At 36.4% G+C, this 27455-nt stretch overlaps 1 protein-coding gene across 1 annotated transcript in view; it reads left to right on the top strand.

The window, feature by feature from the left end:
* Window positions 1-27455, top strand: part of LRRC4B (leucine rich repeat containing 4B) — a 443022-nt gene that overhangs the window by 50462 nt on the left and 365105 nt on the right. The gene's annotated exons all lie outside the window — the stretch shown is intronic.

Below are 27455 nucleotides of genomic sequence, written 5' to 3'. Positions count from 1 at the left end.
TGTACAGATCTCTGATGTGTATATAGATCACAGTTACATCATTATCACTGTATACAGACCTCTGATGTGTATATAGATCACAGTTACATCATTATCACTGTGTACAGACCTCTGATGTGTATATAGATCACAGTTACATCATTATCACTGTGTACAGACCTCTGATGTGTATATAGATCACAGTTACATCATTATCACTGTGTATAGATCTCTGATGTGTATATAGATCACAGTTACATCACTATCACTGTGTATAGATCTCTGATGTGTATATAGATCACAGTTACATCATTATCACTGTGTATAGACCTCTGATGTGTATATAGATCACAGTTACATCACTATCACTGTGTACAGATCTCTGATGTGTATATAGATCACAGTTACATCATTATCACTGTATACAGACCTCTTATGTGTATATAGATCACAGTTACATCATTATCACTGTGTACAGACCTCTGATGTGTATATAGATCACAGTTACATCATTTTCACTGTGTATAGACCTCTGATGTGTATATAGATCACAGTTACATCATTATCACTGTGTATAGATCTCTGATGTGTATATAGATCACAGTTACATCATTATCACTGTGTACAGACCTCTGATGTGTATATAGATCACAGTTACATCACTATCACTGTGTACAGACCTCTGATGTGTATATAGATCACAGTTACATAATTTTCACTGTGTATAGACCTCTGATGTGTATATAGATCACAGTTACATCACTATCACTGTGTATAGACCTCTGATGTGTATATAGATCACAGTTACATCATTTTCACTGTGTATAGACCTCTGATGTGTATATAGATCACAGTTACATCATTATCACTGTGTATAGACCTCTGATGTGTATATAGATCACAGTTACATCATTATCACTGTGTACAGATCTCTGATGTGTATATACAGTGCCTACAAGTAGTATTCAACCCCCTGCAGATTTAGCTGGTTTGATAAGATGCAAATAAGTTAGAGCCTTCAAACTGCAAACGAGAGTAGGTTTTATGAACAGAAGCATAAATCTTACAAACCAAAAAGTTATGTTGCTCAGTTGAATTTTATTAAATTTTAAACATAAAAGTGTGGGTCAATTATTATACAACCCCTATGTTTAATATTTTGTGGAATAACCCTTGTTTGCAATTACAGCTAATAATCGTCTTTTATAAGACCTGATCAGGCCGGCACAGGTCTGTGGAGTTATCTTGGCCCACTCCTCCATGCAGATCTTCTCCAAGTTATCTAGGTTCTTTGGGTGTCTCATGTGGACTTTATTCTTGAGCTCCTTCCACAAGTTTTCAATTGGGTTAAGGTCAGGAGACTGACTAGGCCACTCCAACACCTTGACTTTTTCCCTCTTGATCCAGGCCTTGGTTTTCTTGGCTGTGTGCTTTGGGTTGTTGTCTTGTTGGAAGATGAAATTACGACCCATCTTAAGATCCTTGATGGAGGAGTGGAGGTTCTTGGCCAAAATCTCCAGGTAGGCCGTGCTATCCATCTTCCCATGGATGCGGACCAGATGGCCAGGCCCCTTGGCAGAGAAACAGCCCCACAGCATGATGCTGCCACCACCATGCTTGACTGTAGGGATGGTATTCTTGGGGTCGTATGCAGTGCCATCCAGTCTCCAAACGTCACGTGTGTGGTTGGCACCAAAGATCTCGATCTTGGTCTCATCAGACCATAGAACCTTGAACCAGTCTGTCTCAGAGTCCTCCAAGTGATCATGAGCAAACTGTAGACGAGCCTTGACATGACGCTTTGAAAGTAAAGGTACCTTACGGGCTCGTCTGGAACGGAGACCATTGCGGTGGAGTACATTACTTATGGTATTGACTGAAACCAATGTCCCCACTGCCATGAGATCTTCCCGGAGCTCCTTCCTTGTTGTCCTTGGGTTAGCCTTGACTCTTCGGACAAGCCTGGCCTCGGCACGGGAGGACACTTTCAAAGGCTGTCCTGGCCGTCGAAGGCTAACAGTAGTTCCGTAAGCCTTCCACTTACGGATGATGCTCCCAACAGTGGAGACAGGTAGGCCCAACTCCTTGGAAAGGGTTTTGTACCCCTTGCCAGCCTTGTGACCCTCCACGATCTTGTCTCTGATGGCCTTGGAATGCTCCTTTGTCTTTCCCATGTTGACCATGTCTGAGTGCTGTTCACAAGTTTGGGGAGGGTCTTAAATAGTCAGAAAAGGCTGGCAAAAGAGATCTTTAATCCACACATGTGAAGCTCATTATTCTTGGTGCCTGAACTACTTCTTAATACTTTTGGGGGGCCAAACAGAATTCTTGTGGTTTGAGGGGTTGAATAATAAATGACACTCTGAATTAACTTTTAACGTTTTAAAAAAAAAAAAAAAAAAAAAAATTTGCTGCAGTGCATTTCCCACTTCCAGGCTGATCTACAGTACAAATGTCACAATGCCAAGTTAATTCCGCATGTGTCAACCAGCTAAATCTGCAGGGGGTTGAATACTACTTTTAGGCACTGTAGATCACAGTTACATCATTATCACTGTGTACAGATCTCTGATGTGTATATAGATCACAGTTACATCATTATCACTGTGTACAGACCTCTGATGTGTATATAGATCACAGTTACATCATTATCACTGTGTATAGATCTCTGATGTGTATATAGATCACAGTTACATCATCACTGTGTACAGACCTCTGATGTGTATATAGATCACAGTTACATCATTCTCACTGTGTACAGACCTCTGATGTGTATATAGATCACAGTTACATCATTATCACTGTGTACAGACCTCTGATGTGTATATAGATCACAGTTACATCATTATCACTGTGTACAGACCTCTGATGTGTATATAGATCACAGTTACATCATTATCACTGTGTATAGACCTCTGATGTGTATATAGATCACAGTTACATCATTATCACTGTGTACAGATCTCTGATGTGTATATAGATCACAGTTACATCACTATCACTGTGTACAGATCTCTGATGTGTATATAGATCACAGTTACATCATTATCACTGTGTATAGACCTCTGATGTGTATATAGATCACAGTTACATCATTATCACTGTGTACAGACCTCTGATGTGTATATAGATCACAGTTACATCATTATCACTGTGTACAGACCTCTGATGTGTATATAGATCACAGTTACATCATTATCACTGTGTACAGACCTCTGATGTGTATATAGATCACAGTTACATCATTATCACTGTGTATAGAACTCTGATGTGTATATAGATCACAGTTACATCATTATCACTGTGTATAGATCTCTGATGTGTATATAGATCACAGTTACATCACTATCACTGTGTATAGATCTCTGATGTGTATATAGATCAGTTACATCACTATCACTGTGTATAGATCTCTGATGTGTATATAGATCACAGTTACATCATTATCACTGTGTATAGACCTCTGATGTGTATATAGATCACAGTTACATCATTATCACTGTGTATAGATCTCTGATGTGTACAGAGATCACAGTTACATCATTATCACTGTGTATAGACCTCTGATGTGTATATAGATCACAGTTACATCATTATCACTGTGTACAGATCTCTGATGTGTATATAGATCACAGTTACATCACTATCACTGTGTACAGATCTCTGATGTGTATATAGATCACAGTTACATCATTATCACTGTGTATAGACCTCTGATGTGTATATAGATCACAGTTACATCATTATCACTGTGTATAGACCTCTGATGTGTATATAGATCACAGTTACATCATTATCACTGTGTACAGATCTCTGATGTGTATATAGATCACAGTTACATCACTATCACTGTGTACAGATCTCTGATGTGTATATAGATCACAGTTACATCATTATCACTGTGTATAGACCTCTGATGTGTATATAGATCACAGTTACATCATTATCACTGTGTATAGATCTCTGATGTGTATATAGATCAGTTACATCATTCTCACTGTGTACAGACCTCTGATGTGTATATAGATCACAGTTGCATCATTATCACTGTGTATAGATCTCTGATGTGTATATAGATCACAGTTACATCATTATCACTGTGTACAGATCTCTGATGTGTATATAGATCACAGTTACATCACTATCACTGTGTATAGATCTCTGATGTGTATATAGATCACAGTTACATCACTATCACTGTGTATAGACCTCTGATGTGTATATAGATCACAGTTACATCACTATCACTGTGTATAGATCTCTGATGTATATATAGATCACAGTTACATCATTATCACTGTGTACAGACCTCTGATGTGTATATAGATCACAGTTACATCATTATCACTGTGTACAGACCTCTGATGTGTATATAGATCACAGTTACATCATTATCACTGTGTACAGACCTCTGATGTGTATATAGATCACAGTTACATCATTATCACTGTGTATAGATCTCTGATGTGTATATAGATCACAGTTACATCACTATCACTGTGTATAGATCTCTGATGTGTATATAGATCACAGTTACATCATTATCACTGTGTATAGACCTCTGATGTGTATATAGATCACAGTTACATCACTATCACTGTGTACAGATCTCTGATGTGTATATAGATCACAGTTACATCATTATCACTGTATACAGACCTCTGATGTGTATATAGATCACAGTTACATCGTTATCACTGTGTATAGACCTCTGATGTGTATATAGATCACAGTTACATCATTATCACTGTGTATAGACCTCTGATGTGTATATAGATCACAGTTACATCATTATCACTGTGTACAGATCTCTGATGTGTATATAGATCACAGTTACATCACTATCACTGTGTATAGACCTCTGATGTGTATATAGATCACAGTTACATCACTATCACTGTGTACAGACCTCTGATGTTTATATAGATCACAGTTACATCATTATCACTGTGTATAGACCTCTGATGTGTATATAGATCACAGTTACATCATTATCACTGTATACAGACCTCTGATGTGTATATAGATCACAGTTACATCATTATCACTGTGTATAGATCTCTGATGTGTATATAGATCACAGTTACATCACTATCACTGTGTATAGATCTCTGATGTGTATATAGATCACAGTTACATCATTATCACTGTATACAGACCTCTGATGTGTATATAGATCACAGTTACATCACTATCACTGTGTACAGACCTCTGATGTGTATATAGATCACAGTTACATCATTATCACTGTGTACAGATCTCTGATGTGTATATAGATCACAGTTACATCATTATCACTGTGTATAGACCTCTGATGTGTATATAGATCACAGTTACATCATTATCACTGTATACAGACCTCTGATGTGTATATAGATCACAGTTACATCACTATCACTGTGTACAGACCTCTGATGTGTATATAGATCACAGTTACATCATTATCACTGTGTATAGATCTCTGATGTGTATATAGATCACAGTTACATCATTATCACTGTGTACAGATCTCTGATGTGTATATAGATCACAGTTACATCATTATCACTGTGTACAGATCTCTGATGTGTATATAGATCACAGTTACATCATTATCACTGTGTATAGATCTCTGATGTGTATATAGATCACAGTTACATCATTATCACTGTGTACAGATCTCTGATGTGTATATAGATCACAGTTACATCATTATCACTGTGTACAGACCTCTGATTTGTATATAGATCACAGTTACATCATTATCACTGTGTACAGATCTCTGATGTGTATATAGATCACAGTTACATCATTATCACTGTATACAGACCTTTGATGTGTATATAGATCACAGTTACATCATTATCACTGTATACAGACCTCTGATGTGTATATAGATCACAGTTACATCATTATCACTGTGTACAGACCTCTGATGTGTATATAGATCACAGTTACATCATTATCACTGTGTATAGACCTCTGATGTGTATATAGATCACAGTTACATCATTATCACTGTGTACAGACCTCAGATGTGTATATAGATCACAGTTACATCATTATCACTGTGTATAGATCTCTGATGTGTATATAGATCACAGTTACATCATTATCACTGTGTATAGACGTCTGATGTGTATATAGATCACAGTTACATCATTATCACTGTGTATAGATCTCTGATGTGTATATAGATCACAGTTACATCATTATCACTGTGTACAGACCTCAGATGTGTATATAGATCACAGTTACATCATTATCACTGTGTATAGACCTCTGATGTGTATATAGATCACAGTTACATCATTATCGCTGTGTATAGACCTCTGATGTGTATATAGATCACAGTTACATCATTATCACTGTGTATAGATCTCTGATGTGTATATAGATCACAGTTACATCATTATCACTGTGTACAGACCTCTGATGTGTATATAGATCACAGTTACATCACTATCACTGTGTACAGACCTCTGATTTGTATATAGATCACAGTTACATCATTATCACTGTGTACAGATCTCTGATGTGTATATAGATCACAGTTACATCATTATCACTGTATACAGACCTCTGATGTGTATATAGATCACAGTTACATCATTATCACTGTGTACAGATCTCTGATGTGTGTATATAGATCACAGTTACATCATTATCACTGTGTACAGATCTCTGATGTGTATATAGATCACAGTTACATCATTATCACTGTATACAGACCTCTGATGTGTATATAGATCACAGTTACATCATTATCACTGTATACAGACCTCTGATGTGTGTATATAGATCACAGTTACATCATTATCACTTTGTATCGATCTCTGATGTGTTTATAGATCACAGTTACATCACTATCACTGTGTACAGACCTCTGATGTGTATATAGATCACAGTTACATCATTATCACTGTGTACAGACCTCTGATGTGTATATAGATCACAGTTACATCGTTATCACTGTGTATAGATCTCTGATGTGTATATAGATCACAGTTACATCATTATCACTGTGTATAGATCTCTGATGTGTATATAGATCACAGTTACATCACTATCACTGTGTACAGACCTCTGATGTGTATATAGATCACAGTTACATCATTATTACTGTGTACAGATCTCTGATGTGTATATAGATCACAGTTACATCATTATCACTGTGTACAGATCTCTGATGTGTATATAGATCACAGTTACATCATTATCACTGTGTATAGATCTCTGATGTGTATATAGATCACAGTTACATCATTATCACTGTGTATAGATCTCTGATGTGTATATAGATCACAGTTACATCACTATCACTGTGTACAGACCTCTGATGTGTATATAGATCACAGTTACATCGTTATCACTGTGTATAGATCTCTGATGTGTATATAGATCACAGTTACATCATTATCACTGTGTATAGATCTCTGATGTGTATATAGATCACAGTTACATCACTATCACTGTGTACAGACCTCTGATGTGTATATAGATCACAGTTACATCATTATTACTGTGTACAGATCTCTGATGTGTATATAGATCACAGTTACATCATTATCACTGTGTATAGACCTCTGATGTGTATATAGATCACAGTTACATCATTATCACTGTGTACAGATCTCTGATGTGTATATAGATCACAGTTACATCATTATCACTGTGTACAGACCTCTGATGTGTATATAGATCACAGTTACATCATTATCACTGTGTATAGACCTCTGATGTGTATATAGATCACAGTTACATCACTATCACTGTGTACAGACCTCTGATGTGTATATAGATCACAGTTACATCATTATTACTGTGTACAGATCTCTGATGTGTATATAGATCACAGTTACATCATTATCACTGTGTACAGATCTCTGATGTGTATATAGATCACAGTTACATCATTATCACTGTGTATAGACCTCTGATGTGTATATAGATCACAGTTACATCATTATCACTGTGTACAGATCTCTGATGTGTATATAGATCACAGTTACATCATTATCACTGTGTACAGACCTCTGATGTGTATATAGATCACAGTTACATCATTATCACTGTGTATAGACCTCTGATGTGTATATAATCACAGTTACATCATTATCACTGTGTACAGATCTCTGATGTGTATATAGATCACAGTTACATCATTATCACTGTGTACAGATCTCTGATGTGTATATAGATCACAGTTACATCATTATCACTGTGTACAGACCTCTGATGTGAATATAGATCACGGTTACATCATTATCACTGTGTACAGATCTCTGATGTGTATATAGATCACAGTTACATCATTATCACTGTGTATAGACCTCTGATGTGTATATAGATCACAGTTACATCATTATCACTGTGTACAGATCTCTGATGTGTATATAGATCACAGTTACATCATTATCACTGTGTACAGACCTCTGATGTGAATATAGATAACGGTTACATCATTATCACTGTGTACAGATCTCTGATGTGTATATAGATCACAGTTACATCATTATCACTGTGTACAGATCTCTGATGTGTATATAGATCACAGTTACATCACTATCACTGTGTATAGACCTCTGATGTGTATATAGATCACAGTTACATCACTATCACTGTGTTTAGACCTCTGATGTGTATATAGATCACAGTTACATCATTATCACTGTGTACAGACCTCTGATGTGTATATAGATCACAGTTACATCATTATCACTGTGTACAGACCTCTGATGTGTATATAGATCACAGTTACATCATTATCACTGTGTATAGACCTCTGATGTGTATATAGATCACAGTTACATCATTATCACTGTGTACAGATCTCTGATGTGTATATAGATCACAGTTACATCATTATCACTGTGTACAGATCTCTGATGTGTATATAGATCACAGTTACATCACTATCACTGTGTATAGACCTCTGATGTGTATATAGATCACAGTTACATCATTATCACTGTGTATAGATCTCTGATGTGTATATAGATCACAGTTACATCATTATCACTGTGTACAGACCTCTGATGTGTATATAGATCACAGTTACATCATTATCACTGTGTATAGACCTCTGATGTGTATATAGATCACAGTTACATCATTATCACTGTGTATAGATCTCTGATGTGTATATAGATCACAGTTACATCATTATCACTGTGTACAGACCTCTGATGTGTATATAGATCACAGTTACATCATTATCACTGTGTACAGACCTCTGATGTGTATATAGATCACAGTTACATCATTATCACTGTGTACAGATCTCTGATGTGTATATAGATCACAGTTACATCATTATCACTGTGTACAGACCTCTGATGTGAATATAGATCACGTTTTCATCATTATCACTGTGTACAGATCTCTGATGTGTATATAGATCACAGTTACATCATTATCACTGTGTATAGACCTCTGATGTATATATAGATCACAGTTACATCATTATCACTGTGTACAGATCTCTGATGTGTATATAGATCACAGTTACATCATTATCACTGTGTACAGACCTCTGATGTGAATATAGATAACGGTTACATCATTATCACTGTGTACAGATCTCTGATGTGTATATAGATCACAGTTACATCATTATCACTGTGTACAGATCTCTGATGTGTATATAGATCACAGTTACATCACTATCACTGTGTATAGACCTCTGATGTGTATATAGATCACAGTTACATCATTATCACTGTGTACAGACCTCTGATGTGTATATAGATCACAGTTACATCATTATCACTGTGTACAGATCTCTGATGTGTACAGAGATCACAGTTACATCATTATCACTGTGTATAGACCTCTGATGTGTATATAGATCACAGTTACATCACTATCACTGTGTATAGACCTCTGATGTGTATATAGATCACAGTTACATCATTATCACTGTGTACAGATCTCTGATGTGTATATAGATCACAGTTACATCATTATCACTGTGTACAGTTCTCTGATGTGTATATAGATCACAGTTACATCACTATCACTGTGTACAGATCTCTGATGTGTATATAGATCACAGTTACATCACTATCACTGTGTATAGACCTCTGATGTGTATATAGATCACAGTTACATCATTATCACTGTGTACAGATCTCTGATGTGTATATAGATCACAGTTACATCATTATCACTGTGTACAGTTCTCTGATGTGTATATAGATCACAGTTACATCACTATCACTGTGTACAGATCTCTGATGTGTATATAGATCACAGTTACATCACTATCACTGTGTATAGACCTCTGATGTGTATATAGATCACAGTTACATCATTATCACTGTGTACAGATCTCTGATGTGTATATAGATCACAGTTACATCATTATCACTGTGTACAGTTCTCTGATGTGTATATAGATCACAGTTACATCACTATCACTGTGTATAGACCTCTGATGTGTATATAGATCACAGTTACATCATTATCACTGTATACAGACCTCTGATGTGTATATAGATCACAGTTACATCATTATCACTGTGTATAGACCTCTGATGTGTATATAGATCACAGTTACATCATTATCACTGTGTACAGACCTCTGATGTGTATATAGATCACAGTTACATCATTATCACTGTGTACAGATCTCTGATGTGTACAGAGATCACAGTTACATCATTATCACTGTATACAGACCTCTGATGTGTATATAGATCACAGTTACATCATTATCACTGTGTATAGATCTCTGATGTGTATATAGATCACAGTTACATCATTATCACTGTGTACAGACCTCTGATGTGTATATAGATCACAGTTACATCATTATCACTGTGTACAGACCTCTGATGTGTATATAGATCACAGTTACATCATTATCACTGTGTACAGATCTCTGATGTGTATATAGATCACAGTTACATCATTATCACTGTGTACAGACCTCTGATGTGTATATAGATCACAGTTACATCACTATCACTGTGTACAAACCTCTGATGTGTATATAGATCACAGTTACATCATTATCACTGTGTACAAACCTCTGATGTGTATATAGATCACAGTTACATCATTATCACTGTGTACAGACCTCTGATGTGTATATAGATCACAGTTACATCATTATCACTGTGTACAGATATCTGATGTGTATATAGATCACAGTTACATCATTATCACTGTGTACAGACCTCTGATGTGTATATAGATCACAGTTACATCATTATCACTGTGTACAGATATCTGATGTGTATATAGATCACAGTTACATCATTATCACTGTGTACAGACCTCTGATGTGTATATAGATCACAGTTACATCATTATCACTGTGTACAGATATCTGATGTGTATATAGATCACAGTTACATCATTATCACTGTGTACAGATCTCTGATGTGTATATAGATCACAGTTACATCATTATCACTGTGTATAGACCTCTGATGTGTATATAGATCACAGTTACATCATTATCACTGTGTATAGATCTCTGATGTGTATATAGATCACAGTTACATCATTATCACTGTGTATAGATCTCTGATGTGTATATAGATCACAGTTACATCACTATCACTGTGTATAGACCTCTGATGTGTATATAGATCACAGTTACATCACTATCACTGTGTACAGATCTCTGATGTATATATAGATCACAGTTACATCATTATCACTGTGTATAGACCTCTGATGTGTATATAGATCACAGTTACATCATTATCACTGTGTACAGACCTCTGATGTGTATATAGATCACAGTTACATCATTATCACTGTGTACAGACCTCTGATGTGTATATAGATCACAGTTACATCATTATCACTGTGTATAGATCTCTGATGTGTATATAGATCACAGTTACATCACTATCACTGTGTATAGATCTCTGATGTGTATATAGATCACAGTTACATCATTATCACTGTGTATAGACCTCTGATGTGTATATAGATCACAGTTACATCACTATCACTGTGTACAGATCTCTGATGTGTATATAGATCACAGTTACATCATTATCACTGTATACAGACCTCTGATGTATATATAGATCACAGTTACATCATTATCACTGTGTACAGACCTCTGATGTGTATATAGATCACAGTTACATCATTATCACTGTGTACAGACCTCTGATGTGTATATAGATCACAGTTACATCATTATCACTGTGTACAGATCTCTGATGTGTATATAGATCACAGTTACATCATTATCACTGTGTATAGACCTCTGATGTGTATATAGATCACAGTTACATCACTATCACTGTGTATAGACCTCTGATGTGTATATAGATCACAGTTACATCATTATCACTGTGTATAGACCTCTGATGTGTATATAGATCAGTTACATCATTATCACTGTGTATAGACCTCTGATGTGTATATAGATCACAGTTACATCATTATCACTGTGTATAGACCTCTGATGTGTATATAGATCACAGTTACATCATTATCACTGTGTATAGACCTCTGATGTGTATATAGATCACAGTTACATCACTATCACTGTGTACAGATCTCTGATGTGTATATAGATCACAGTTACATCATTATCACTGTGTACAGACCTCTGATGTGTATATAGATCACAGTTACATCATTATCACTGTGTACAGATCTCTGATGTGTATATAGATCACAGTTACATCATTATCACTGTGTATAGATCTCTGATGTGTATATAGATCACAGTTACATCACTATCACTGTGTATAGACCTCTGATGTGTATATAGATCACAGTTACATCACTATCACTGTGTACAGACCTCTGATGTGTATATAGATCACAGTTACATCATTCTCACTGTGTACAGACCTCTGATGTGTATATAGATCACAGTTACATCATTATCACTGTGTACAGATCTCTGATGTGTATATAGATCACAGTTACATCACTATCACTGTGTATAGATCTCTGATGTGTATATAGATCACAGTTACATCACTATCACTGTGTATAGATCTCTGATGTGTATATAGATCACAGTTACATCATTATCACTGTGTATAGACCTCTGATGTGTATATAGATCACAGTTACATCATTATCACTGTGTATAGATCTCTGATGTGTACAGAGATCACAGTTACATCATTATCACTGTGTATAGATCTCTGATGTGTACAGAGATCACAGTTACATCATTATCACTGTGTATAGACCTCTGATGTGTATATAGATCACAGTTACATCACTATCACTGTGTACAGACCTCTGATGTGTATATAGATCACAGTTACATCATTCTCACTGTGTACAGACCTCTGATGTGTATATAGATCACAGTTACATCATTATCACTGTGTATAGATCTCTGATGTGTATATAGATCACAGTTACATCATTATCACTGTGTACAGATCTCTGATGTGTATATAGATCACAGTTACATCACTATCACTGTGTATAGATCTCTGATGTGTATATAGATCACAGTTACATCACTATCACTGTGTATAGATCTCTGATGTGATATAGATCACAGTTACATCATTATCACTGTGTATAGATCTCTGATGTGTATATAGATCACAGTTACATCACTATCACTGTGTATAGATCTCTGATGTGTATATAGATCACAGTTACATCACTATCACTGTGTATAGATCTCTGATGTGTATATAGATCACAGTTACATCATTATCACTGTGTATAGATCTCTGATGTGTACAGAGATCACAGTTACATCATTATCACTGTGTATAGATCTCTGATGTGTACAGAGATCACAGTTACATCATTATCACTGTGTATAGACCTCTGATGTGTATATAGATCCCTGTTACATCACTATCACTGTGTACAGATCTCTGATGTATATATAGATCACAGTTACATCATTATCACTGTGTACAGACCTCTGATGTGTATATAGATCACAGTTACATCATTATCACTGTGTACAGACCTCTGATGTGTATATAGATCACAGTTACATCATTATCACTGTGTACAGATCTCTGATGTGTATATAGATCACAGTTACATCATTATCACTGTGTATAGACCTCTGATGTGTATATAGATCACAGTTACATCATTATCACTGTGTATAGACCTCTGATGTGTATATAGATCAGTTACATCATTATCACTGTGTATAGACCTCTGATGTGTATATAGATCACAGTTACATCATTATCACTGTGTATAGACCTCTGATGTGTATATAGATCACAGTTACATCATTATCACTGTGTATAGACCTCTGATGTGTATATAGATCACAGTTACATCACTATCACTGTGTACAGATCTCTGATGTGTATATAGATCACAGTTACATCATTGTCACTGTGTACAGACCTCTGATGTGTATATAGATCACAGTTACATCATTATCACTGTGTACAGATCTCTGATGTGTATATAGATCACAGTTACATCATTATCACTGTGTATAGATCTCTGATGTGTATATAGATCACAGTTACATCACTATCACTGTGTATAGACCTCTGATGTGTATATAGATCACAGTTACATCACTATCACTGTGTACAGACCTCTGATGTGTATATAGATCACAGTTACATCATTCTCACTGTGTACAGACCTCTGATGTGTATATAGATCACAGTTACATCATTATCACTGTGTATAGATCTCTGATGTGTATATAGATCACAGTTACATCATTATCACTGTGTACAGATCTCTGATGTGTATATAGATCACAGTTACATCACTATCACTGTGTATAGATCTCTGATGTGTATATAGATCACAGTTACATCACTATCACTGTGTATAGATCTCTGATGTGTATATAGATCACAGTTACATCATTATCACTGTGTATAGATCTCTGATGTGTACAGAGATCACAGTTACATCATTATCACTGTGTATAGACCTCTGATGTGTATATAGATCACAGTTACATCATTATCACTGTGTACAGATCTCTGATGTGTATATAGATCACAGTTACATCACTATCACTGTGTACAGATCTCTGATGTGTATATAGATCACAGTTACATCATTATCACTGTGTATAGACCTCTGATGTGTATATAGATCACAATTACATCATTATCACTGTGTACAGACCTCTGATGTGTATGTAGATCACAGTTACATCATTATCACTGTGTACAGACCTCTGATGTGTATGTAGATCACAGTTACATCACTATCACTGTGTATAGATCTCTGATGTGTATATAGATCAGTTACATCATTATCACTGTGTACAGACCTCTGATGTGTATATAGATCACAGTTACATCATTATCACTGTGTACAGACCTCTGATGTGTATATAGATCACAGTTACATCATTATCACTGTGTACAGACCTCTGATGTGTATATAGATCACAGTTACATCACTATCACTGTGTACAGATCTCTGATGTGTATATAGATCACAGTTACATCACTATCACTGTGTACAGATCTCTGATGTGTATATACATCACAGTTACATCACTATCACTGTGTACAGATCTCTGATGTGTATATAGATCACAGTTACATCACTATCACTGTGTACAGACCTCTGATGTGTATATAGATCACAGTTACATCATTATCACTGTGTACAGACCTCTGATGTGTATATAGATCACAGTTACATCATTATCACTGTGTACAGATCTCTGATGTGTATATAGATCACAGTTACATCATTATCACTGTGTATAGATCTCTGATGTGTATATAGATCACAGTTACATCATTATCACTGTGTACAGATCTCTGATGTGTATATAGATCACAGTTACATCATTATCACTGTGTATAGACCTCTGATGTGTATATAGATCACAGTTACATCATTATCACTGTGTACAGATCTCTGATGTGTATATAGATCACAGTTACATCATTATCACTGTGTATAGACCTCTGATGTGTATATAGATCACAGTTACATCATTATCACTGTGTACAGATCTCTGATGTGTATATAGATCACAGTTACATCACTATCACTTTGTACAGACCTCTGATGTGTATATAGATCACAGTTACATCATTATCACTGTGTATAGACCTCTGATGTGTATATAGATCACAGTTACATAATTATCACTGTGTACAGATCTCTGATGTGTATATAGATCACAGTTACATCATTATCACTGTGTATAGACCTCTGATGTGTATATAGATCACAGTTACATCATTATCACTGTGTACAGATCTCTGATGTGTATATAGATCACAGTTATATCACTATCACTGTGTATAGACCTCTGATGTGTATATAGATCACAGTTACATCATTATCACTGTGTATAGATCTCTGATGTGTAGATAGATCACAGTTACATCATTATCACTGTGTATAGACCTCTGATGTGTATATAGATCACAGTTACATCATTATCACTGTGTACAGATCTCTGATGTGTAGATAGATCACAGTTACATCATTATCACTGTGTATAGACCTCTGATGTGTATATAGATCACAGTTACATCATTATCACTGTGTACAGATCTCTGATGTGTAGATAGATCACAGTTACATCATTATCACTGTGTATAGACCGCTGATGTGTATATAGATCACAGTTACATCATTATCACTGTGTAGACCTCTGATGTGTATATAGATCACAGTTACATCATTATCACTGTGTACAGATCTCTGATGTGTATATACAGTGCCTACAAGTAGTATTCAACCCCCTGCAGATTTAGCTGGTTTGATAAGATGCAAATAAGTTAGAGCCTTCAAACTGCAAACGAGAGTAGGTTTTATGAACAGAAGCATAAATCTTACAAACCAAAAAGTTATGTTGCTCAGTTGAATTTTATTAAATTTTAAACATAAAAGTGTGGGTCAATTATTATACAACCCCTATGTTTAATATTTTGTGGAATAACCCTTGTTTGCAATTACAGCTAATAATCGTCTTTTATAAGACCTGATCAGGCCGGCACAGGTCTGTGGAGTTATCTTGGCCCACTCCTCCATGCAGATCTTCTCCAAGTTATCTAGGTTCTTTGGGTGTCTCATGTGGACTTTATTCTTGAGCTCCTTCCACAAGTTTTCAGTTGGGTTAAGGTCAGGAGACTGACTAGGCCACTCCAACACCTTGACTTTTTCCCTCTTGAACCAGGCCTTGGTTTTCTTGGCTGTGTGCTTTGGGTCGTTGTCTTGTTGGAAGATGAAATTACGACCCATCTTAAGATCCTTGATGGAGGAGCGGAGGTTCTTGGCCAAAATCTCCAGGTAGGCCGTGCTATCCATCTTCCCATGGATGCGGACCAGATGGCCAGGCCCCTTGGCAGAGAAACAGCCCCACAGCATGATGCTGCCACCACCATGCTTGACTGTAGGGATGGTATTCTTGGGGTCGTATGCAGTGCCATCCAGTCTCCAAACGTCACGTGTGTGGTTGGCACCAAAGATCTCGATCTTGGTCTCATCAGACCATAGAACCTTGAACCAGTCTGTCTCAGAGTCCTCCAAGTGATCATGAGCAAACTGTAGACGAGCCTTGACATGACGCTTTGAAAGTAAAGGTACCTTACGGGCTCGTCTGGAACGGAGACCATTGCGGTGGAGTACATTACTTATGGTATTGACTGAAACCAATGTCCCCACTGCCATGAGATCTTCCCGGAGCTCCTTCCTTGTTGTCCTTGGGTTAGCCTTGACTCTTCGGACAAGCCTGGCCTCGGCACGGGAGGACACTTTCAAAGGCTGTCCTGGCCGTCGAAGGCTAACAGTAGTTCCGTAAGCCTTCCACTTACGGATGATGCTCCCAACAGTGGAGACAGGTAGGCCCAACTCCTTGGAAAGGGTTTTGTACCCCTTGCCAGCCTTGTGACCCTCCACGATCTTGTCTCTGATGGCCTTGGAATGCTCCTTTGTCTTTCCCATGTTGACCATGTCTGAGTGCTGTTCACAAGTTTGGGGAGGGTCTTAAATAGTCAGAAAAGGCTGGCAAAAGAGATCTTTAATCCACACATGTGAAGCTCATTATTCTTGGTGCCTGAACTACTTCTTAATACTTTTGGGGGGCCAAACAGAATTCTTGTGGTTTGAGGGGTTGAATAATAAATGACACTCTGAATTAACTTTTAACGTTTTTAAAAAAAAAAAAAAAAAAAAAAAAAAAAATTTCCTGCAGTGCATTTCCCACTTCCAGGCTGATCTACAGTACAAATGTCACAATGCCAAGTTAATTCCGCATGTGTCAACCAGCTAAATCTGCAGGGGGTTGAATACTACTTGTAGGCACTGTAGATCACAGTTACATCATTATCACTGTGTACAGACCTCTGATGTGTATATAGATCACAGTTACATCATTATCAATGTGTATAGATCTCTGATGTGTATATAGATCACAGTTACATCATTATCACTGTGTACAGATCTCTGATGTGTATATAGATCAGTTACATCACTATCACTGTGTATAGATCTCTGATGTGTATATAGATCACAGTTACATCACTATCACTGTGTATAGATCTCTGATGTGTATATAGATCACAGTTACATCATTATCACTGTGTATAGACCTCTGATGTGTATATAGATCACAGTTACATCATTATCACTGTGTATAGATCTCTGATGTGTACAGAGATCACAGTTACATCATTATCACTGTGTATAGACCTCTGATGTGTATATAGATCACAGTTACATCATTATCACTGTGTACAGATCTCTGATGTGTATATAGATCACAGTTACATCACTATCACTGTGTACAGATCTCTGATGTGTATATAGATCACAGTTACATCATTATCACTGTGTATAGACCTCTGATGTGTATATAGATCACAGTTACATCATTATCACTGTGTACAGACCTCTGATGTGTATATAGATCACAGTTACATCATTATCACTGTGTACAGACCTCTGATGTGTATATAGATCACAGTTACATCACTATCACTGTGTATAGATCTCTGATGTGTATATAGATCACAGTTACATCATTATCACTGTGTACAGACCTCTGATGTGTATATAGATCACAGTTACATCATTATCACTGTGTACAGACCTCTGATGTGTATATAGATCACAGTTACATCATTATCACTGTGTACAGATCTCTGATGTGTATATAGATCACAGTTACATCATTATCACTGTGTATAGATCTCTGATGTGTATATAGATCACAGTTACATCACTATCACTGTGTATAGACCTATGATGTGTATATAGATCACAGTTACATCACTATCACTGTGTACAGATCTCTGATGTATATATAGATCACAGTTACATCATTATCACTGTGTATAGACCTCTGATGTGTATATAGATCACAGTTACATCATTATCACTGTGTACAGACCTCTGATGTGTATATAGATCACAGTTACATCATTATCACTGTGTACAGACCTCTGATGTGTATGTAGATCACAGTTACATCATTATCACTGTGTATAGATCTCTGATGTGTATATAGATCACAGTTACATCACTATCACTGTGTATAGATCTCTGATGTGTATATAGATCACAGTTACATCATTATCACTGTGTATAGACCTCTGATGTGTATATAGATCACAGTTACATCACTATCACTGTGTACAGATCTCTGATGTGTATATAGATCACAGTTACATCATTATCACTGTGTATAGACCTCTGATGTGTATATAGATCACAGTTACATCATTATCACTGTGTACAGACCTCTGATGTGTATATAGATCACAGTTACATCATTATCACTGTGTACAGACCTCTGATGTGTATATAGATCACAGTTACATCACTATCACTGTGTATAGATCTCTGATGTGTATATAGATCACAGTTACATCATTATCACTGTGTACAGACCTCTGATGTGTATATAGATCACAGTTACATCATTATCACTGTGTACAGACCTCTGATGTGTATATAGATCACAGTTACATCATTATCACTGTGTACAGATCTCTGATGTGTATATAGATCACAGTTACATCATTATCACTGTGTATAGATCTCTGATGTGTATATAGATCACAGTTACATCACTATCACTGTGTATAGACCTATGATGTGTATATAGATCACAGTTACATCACTATCACTGTGTACAGATCTCTGATGTATATATAGATCACAGTTACATCATTATCACTGTGTATAGACCTCTGATGTGTATATAGATCACAGTTACATCATTATCACTGTGTACAGACCTCTGATGTGTATATAGATCACAGTTACATCATTATCACTGTGTACAGACCTCTGATGTGTATGTAGATCACAGTTACATCATTATCACTGTGTATAGATCTCTGATGTGTATATAGATCACAGTTACATCACTATCACTGTGTATAGATCTCTGATGTGTATATAGATCACAGTTACATCATTATCACTGTGTATAGACCTCTGATGTGTATATAGATCACAGTTACATCACTATCACTGTGTACAGATCTCTGATGTGTATATAGATCACAGTTACATCATTATCACTGTATACAGACCTCTGATGTGTATATAGATCACAGTTACATCATTATCACTGTGTACAGACCTCTGATGTGTATATAGATCACAGTTACATCATTATCACTGTGTACAGACCTCTGATGTGTATATAGATCACAGTTACATCATTATCACTGTGTATAGATCTCTGATGTGTATATAGATCACAGTTACATCACTATCACTGTGTATAGACCTCTGATGTGTATATAGATCACAGTTACATCACTATCACTGTGTATAGATCTCTGATGTGTATATAGATCACAGTTACATCATTATCACTGTGTACAGACCTCTGATGTGTATATAGATCACAGTTACATCATTATCACTGTGTATAGATCTCTGATGTGTATATAGATCACAGTTACATCACTATCACTGTGTACAGACCTCTGATGTGTATATAGATCACAGTTACATAATTTTCACTGTGTACAGACCTCTGATGTGTATATAGATCACAGTTACATCACTATCACTGTGTATAGACCTCTGATGTGTATATAGATCACAGTTACATCATTATCACTGTGTATAGACCTCTGATGTGTATATAGATCACAGTTACATCATTATCACTGTGTACAGATCTCTGATGTGTATATACAGTGCCTACAAGTAGTATTCAACCCCCTGCAGATTTAGCTGGTTTGATAAGATGCAAATAAGTTAGAGCCTTCAAACTGCAAACGAGAGTAGGTTTTATGAACAGAAGCATAAATCTTACAAACCAAAAAGTTATGTTGCTCAGTTGAATTTTATTAAATTTTAAACATAAAAGTGTGGGTCAATTATTATACAACCCCTATGTTTAATATTTTGTGGAATAACCCTTGTTTGCAATTACAGCTAATAATCATCTTTTATAAGACCTGATCAGGCCGGCACAGGTCTGTGGAGTTATCTTGGCCCACTCCTCCATGCAGATCTTCTCCAAGTTATCTAGGTTCTTTGGGTGTCTCATGTGGACTTTATTCTTGAGCTCCTTCCACAAGTTTTCAATTGGGTTAAGGTCAGGAGACTGACTAGGCCACTCCAACACCTTGACTTTTTCCCTCTTGATCCAGGCCTTGGTTTTCTTGGCTGTGTGCTTTGGGTTGTTGTCTTGTTGGAAGATGAAATTACGACCCATCTTAAGATCCTTGATGGAGGAGCGGAGGTTCTTGGCCAAAATCTCCAGGTAGGCCGTGCTATCCATCTTCCCATGGATGCGGACCAGATGGCCAGGCCCCTTGGCAGAGAAACAGCCCCACAGCATGATGCTGCCACCACCATGCTTGACTGTAGGGATGGTATTCTTGGGGTCGTATGCAGTGCCATCCAGTCTCCAAACGTCACGTGTGTGGTTGGCACCAAAGATCTCGATCTTGGTCTCATCAGACCATAGAACCTTGAACCAGTCTGTCTCAGAGTCCTCCAAGTGATCATGAGCAAACTGTAGACGAGCCTTGACATGACGCTTTGAAAGTAAAGGTACCTTACGGGCTCGTCTGGAACGGAGACCATTGCGGTGGAGTACATTACTTATGGTATTGACTGAAACCAATGTCCCCACTGCCATGAGATCTTCCCGGAGCTCCTTCCTTGTTGTCCTTGGGTTAGCCTTGACTCTTCGGACAAGCCTGGCCTCGGCACGGGAGGACACTTTCAAAGGCTGTCCTGGCCGTCGAAGGCTAACAGTAGTTCCGTAAGCCTTCCACTTACGGATGATGCTCCCAACAGTGGAGACAGGTAGGCCCAACTCCTTGGAAAGGGTTTTGTACCCCTTGCCAGCCTTGTGACCCTCCACGATCTTGTCTCTGATGGCCTTGGAATGCTCCTTTGTCTTTCCCATGTTGACCATGTCTGAGTGCTGTTCACAAGTTTGGGGAGGGTCTTAAATAGTCAGAAAAGGCTGGCAAAAGAGATCTTTAATCCACACATGTGAAGCTCATTATTCTTGGTGCCTGAACTACTTCTTAATACTTTTGGGGGGCCAAACAGAATTCTTGTGGTTTGAGGGGTTGAATAATAAATGACACTCTGAATTAACTTTTAACGTTTTTAAAAAAAAAAAAAAAAAAAAAAAAAATTTGCTGCAGTGCATTTCCCACTTCCAGGCTGATCTACAGTACAAATGTCACAATGCCAAGTTAATTCCGCATGTGTCAACCAGCTAAATCTGCAGGGGGTTGAATACTACTTTTAGGCACTGTAGATCACAGTTACATCATTATCACTGTGTACAGATCTCTGATGTGTATATAGATCACAGTTACATCATTATCACTGTGTACAGACCTCTGATGTGTATATAGATCACAGTTACATCATTATCACTGTGTATAGATCTCTGATGTGTATATAGATCACAGTTACATCATTATCACTGTGTACAGACCTCTGATGTGTATATAGATCACAGTTACATCATTCTCACTGTGTACAGACCTCTGATGTGTATATAGATCACAGTTACATCATTATCACTGTGTACAGACCTCTGATGTGTATATAGATCACAGTTACATCATTATCACTGTGTATAGATCTCTGATGTGTATATAGATCACAGTTACATCATTATCACTGTGTACAGATCTCTGATGTGTATATAGATCACAGTTACATCACTATCACTGTGTATAGATCTCTGATGTGTATATAGATCAGTTACATCACTATCACTGTGTATAGATCTCTGATGTGTATATAGATCACAGTTACATCATTATCACTGTGTATAGACCTCTGATGTGTATGTAGATCACAGTTACATCATTATCACTGTGTATAGATCTCTGATGTGTACAGAGATCACAGTTACATCATTATCACTGTGTATAGACCTCTGATGTGTATATAGATCACAGTTACATCATTATCACTGTGTACAGATCTCTGATGTGTATATAGATCACAGTTACATCACTATCACTGTGTACAGATCTCTGATGTGTATATAGATCACAGTTACATCATTATCACTGTGTATAGACCTCTGATGTGTATATAGATCACAGTTACATCATTATCACTGTGTACAGACCTCTGATGTGTATATAGATCACAGTTACATCATTATCACTGTGTACAGACCTCTGATGTGTATATAGATCACAGTTACATCATTATCACTGTGTACAGACCTCTGATGTGTATATAGATCACAGTTACATCATTATCACTGTGTATAGAACTCTGATGTGTATATAGATCACAGTTACATCATTATCACTGTGTATAGATCTCTGATGTGTATATAGATCACAGTTACATCACTATCACTGTGTATAGATCTCTGATGTGTATATAGATCAGTTACATCACTATCACTGTGTATAGATCTCTGATGTGTATATAGATCACAGTTACATCATTATCACTGTGTATAGACCTCTGATGTGTACAGAGATCACAGTTACATCATTATCACTGTGTATAGACCTCTGATGTGTATATAGATCACAGTTACATCATTATCACTGTGTACAGACCTCTGATGTGTATATAGATCACAGTTACATCACTATCACTGTGTATAGACCTCTGATGTGTATATAGATCACAGTTACATCATTATCACTGTGTACAGACCTCTGATGTGTATATAGATCACAGTTACATCATTATCACTGTGTATAGATCTCTGATGTGTATATAGATCACAGTTACATCATTATCACTGTGTATAGATCTCTGATGTGTACAGAGATCACAGTTACATCATTATCACTGTGTATAGACCTCTGATGTGTATATAGATCACAGTTACATCATTATCACTGTGTACAGACCTCTGATGTGTATATAGATCACAGTTACATCACTATCACTGTGTATAGACCTCTGATGTGTATATAGATCACAGTTACATCATTATCACTGTGTACAGACCTCTGATGTGTATATAGATCACAGTTACATCATTATCACTGTGTACAGACCTCTGATGTGTATATAGATCACAGTTACATCACTATCACTGTGTATAGATCTCTGATGTGTATATAGATCACAGTTACATCATTATCACTGTGTACAGACCTCTGATGTGTATATAGATCACAGTTACATCATTATCACTGTGTATAGACCTCTGATGTGTATATAGATCACAGTTACATCATTATCACTGTGTATAGATCTCTGATGTGTATATAGATCAGTTACATCATTCTCACTGTGTACAGACCTCTGATGTGTATATAGATCACAGTTGCATCATTATCACTGTGTATAGATCTCTGATGTGTATATAGATCACAGTTACATCACTATCACTGTGTATAGATCTCTGATGTGTATATAGATCAGTTACATCACTATCACTGTGTATAGATCTCTGATGTGTATATAGATCACAGTTACATCATTATCACTGTGTATAGACCTCTGATGTGTATATAGATCACAGTTACATCATTATCACTGTGTATAGATCTCTGATGTGTATATAGATCACAGTTACATCACTATCACTGTGTACAGATCTCTGATGTGTATATAGATCACAGTTACATCATTATCACTGTGTATAGACCTCTGATGTGTATATAGATCACAGTTACATCATTATCACTGTGTACAGACCTCTGATGTGTATATAGATCACAGTTACATCATTATCACTGTGTATAGACCTCTGATGTGTATATAGATCACAGTTACATCATTATCACTGTGTATAGATCTCTGATGTGTATATAGATCAGTTACATCATTCTCACTGTGTACAGACCTCTGATGTGTATATAGATCACAGTTGCATCATTATCACTGTGTATAGATCTCTGATGTGTATATAGATCACAGTTACATCATTATCACTGTGTACAGATCTCTGATGTGTATATAGATCACAGTTACATCACTATCACTGTGTATAGATCTCTGATGTGTATATAGATCACAGTTACATCATTATCACTGTGTACAGATCTCTGATGTGTATATAGATCACAGTTACATCACTATCACTGTGTATAGACCTCTGATGTGTATATAGATCACAGTTACATCACTATCACTGTGTATAGATCTCTGATGTATATATAGATCACAGTTACATCATTATCACTGTGTACAGACCTCTGATGTGTATATAGATCACAGTTACATCATTATCACTGTGTACAGACCTCTGATGTGTATATAGATCACAGTTACATCATTATCACTGTGTACAGACCTCTGATGTGTATATAGATCACAGTTACATCATTATCACTGTGTATAGATCTCTGATGTGTATATAGATCACAGTTACATCACTATCACTGTGTATAGATCTCTGATGTGTATATAGATCACAGTTACATCATTATCACTGTATACAGACCTCTGATGTGTATATAGATCACAGTTACATCGTTATCACTGTGTATAGACCTCTGATGTGTATATAGATCACAGTTACATCATTATCACTGTGTATAGACCTCTGATGTGTATATAGATCACAGTTACATCATTATCACTGTGTACAGATCTCTGATGTGTATATAGATCACAGTTACATCACTATCACTGTGTATAGACCTCTGATGTGTATATAGATCACAGTTACATCACTATCACTGTGTACAGACCTCTGATGTTTATATAGATCACAGTTACATCATTATCACTGTGTATAGACCTCTGATGTGTATATAGATCACAGTTACATCATTATCACTGTATACAGACCTCTGATGTGTATATAGATCACAGTTACATCATTATCACTGTGTATAGATCTCTGATGTGTATATAGATCACAGTTACATCACTATCACTGTGTATAGATCTCTGATGTGTATATAGATCACAGTTACATCATTATCACTGTATACAGACCTCTGATGTGTATATAGATCACAGTTACATCACTATCACTGTGTACAGACCTCTGATGTGTATATAGATCACAGTTACATCATTATCACTGTGTACAGATCTCTGATGTGTATATAGATCACAGTTACATCATTATCACTGTGTATAGACCTCTGATGTGTATATAGATCACAGTTACATCATTATCACTGTGTATAGATCTCTGATGTGTATATAGATCACAGTTACATCATTATCACTGTGTACAGACCTCTGATGTGTATATAGATCACAGTTACATCATTATCACTGTGTACAGACCTCTGATTTGTATATAGATCACAGTTACATCATTATCACTGTGTACAGATCTCTGATGTGTATATAGATCACAGTTACATCATTATCACTGTATACAGACCTTTGATGTGTATATAGATCACAGTTACATCATTATCACTGTATACAGACCTCTGATGTGTATATAGATCACAGTTACATCATTATCACTGTGTACAGACCTCTGATGTGTATATAGATCACAGTTACATCATTATCACTGTGTATACACCTCTGATGTGTATATAGATCACAGTTACATCATTATCACTGTGTACAGACCTCAGATGTGTATATAGATCACAGTTACATCATTATCACTGTGTATAGATCTCTGATGTGTATATAGATCACAGTTACATCATTATCACTGTGTATAGACCTCTGATGTGTATATAGATCACAGTTACATCATTATCGCTGTGTATAGACCTCTGATGTGTATATAGATCACAGTTACATCATTATCACTGTGTATAGATCTCTGATGTGTATATAGATCACAGTTACATCATTATCACTGTGTACAGACCTCTGATGTGTATATAGATCACAGTTACATCATTATCACTGTGTACAGATCTCTGATGTGTATATAGATCACAGTTACATCATTATCACTGTGTACAGACCTCTGATTTGTATATAGATCACAGTTACATCATTATCACTGTGTACAGATCTCTGATGTGTATATAGATCACAGTTACATCATTATCACTGTATACAGACCTCTGATGTGTATATAGATCACAGTTACATCATTATCACTGTATACAGACCTCTGATGTGTGTATATAGATCACAGTTACATCATTATCACTTTGTATCGATCTCTGATGTGTATATAGATCACAGTTACATCACTATCACTGTGTATAGAC

This window comes from Phyllobates terribilis, unplaced genomic scaffold (genome assembly GCF_046119375.1).
Source record: "Phyllobates terribilis strain yellow unplaced genomic scaffold, ASM4611937v1 Scaffold_12__6_contigs__length_324123572, whole genome shotgun sequence".
Lineage (NCBI taxonomy): Eukaryota > Metazoa > Chordata > Amphibia > Anura > Dendrobatidae > Phyllobates > Phyllobates terribilis.
This window is presented reverse-complemented; position numbering and strand designations above follow the sequence as displayed.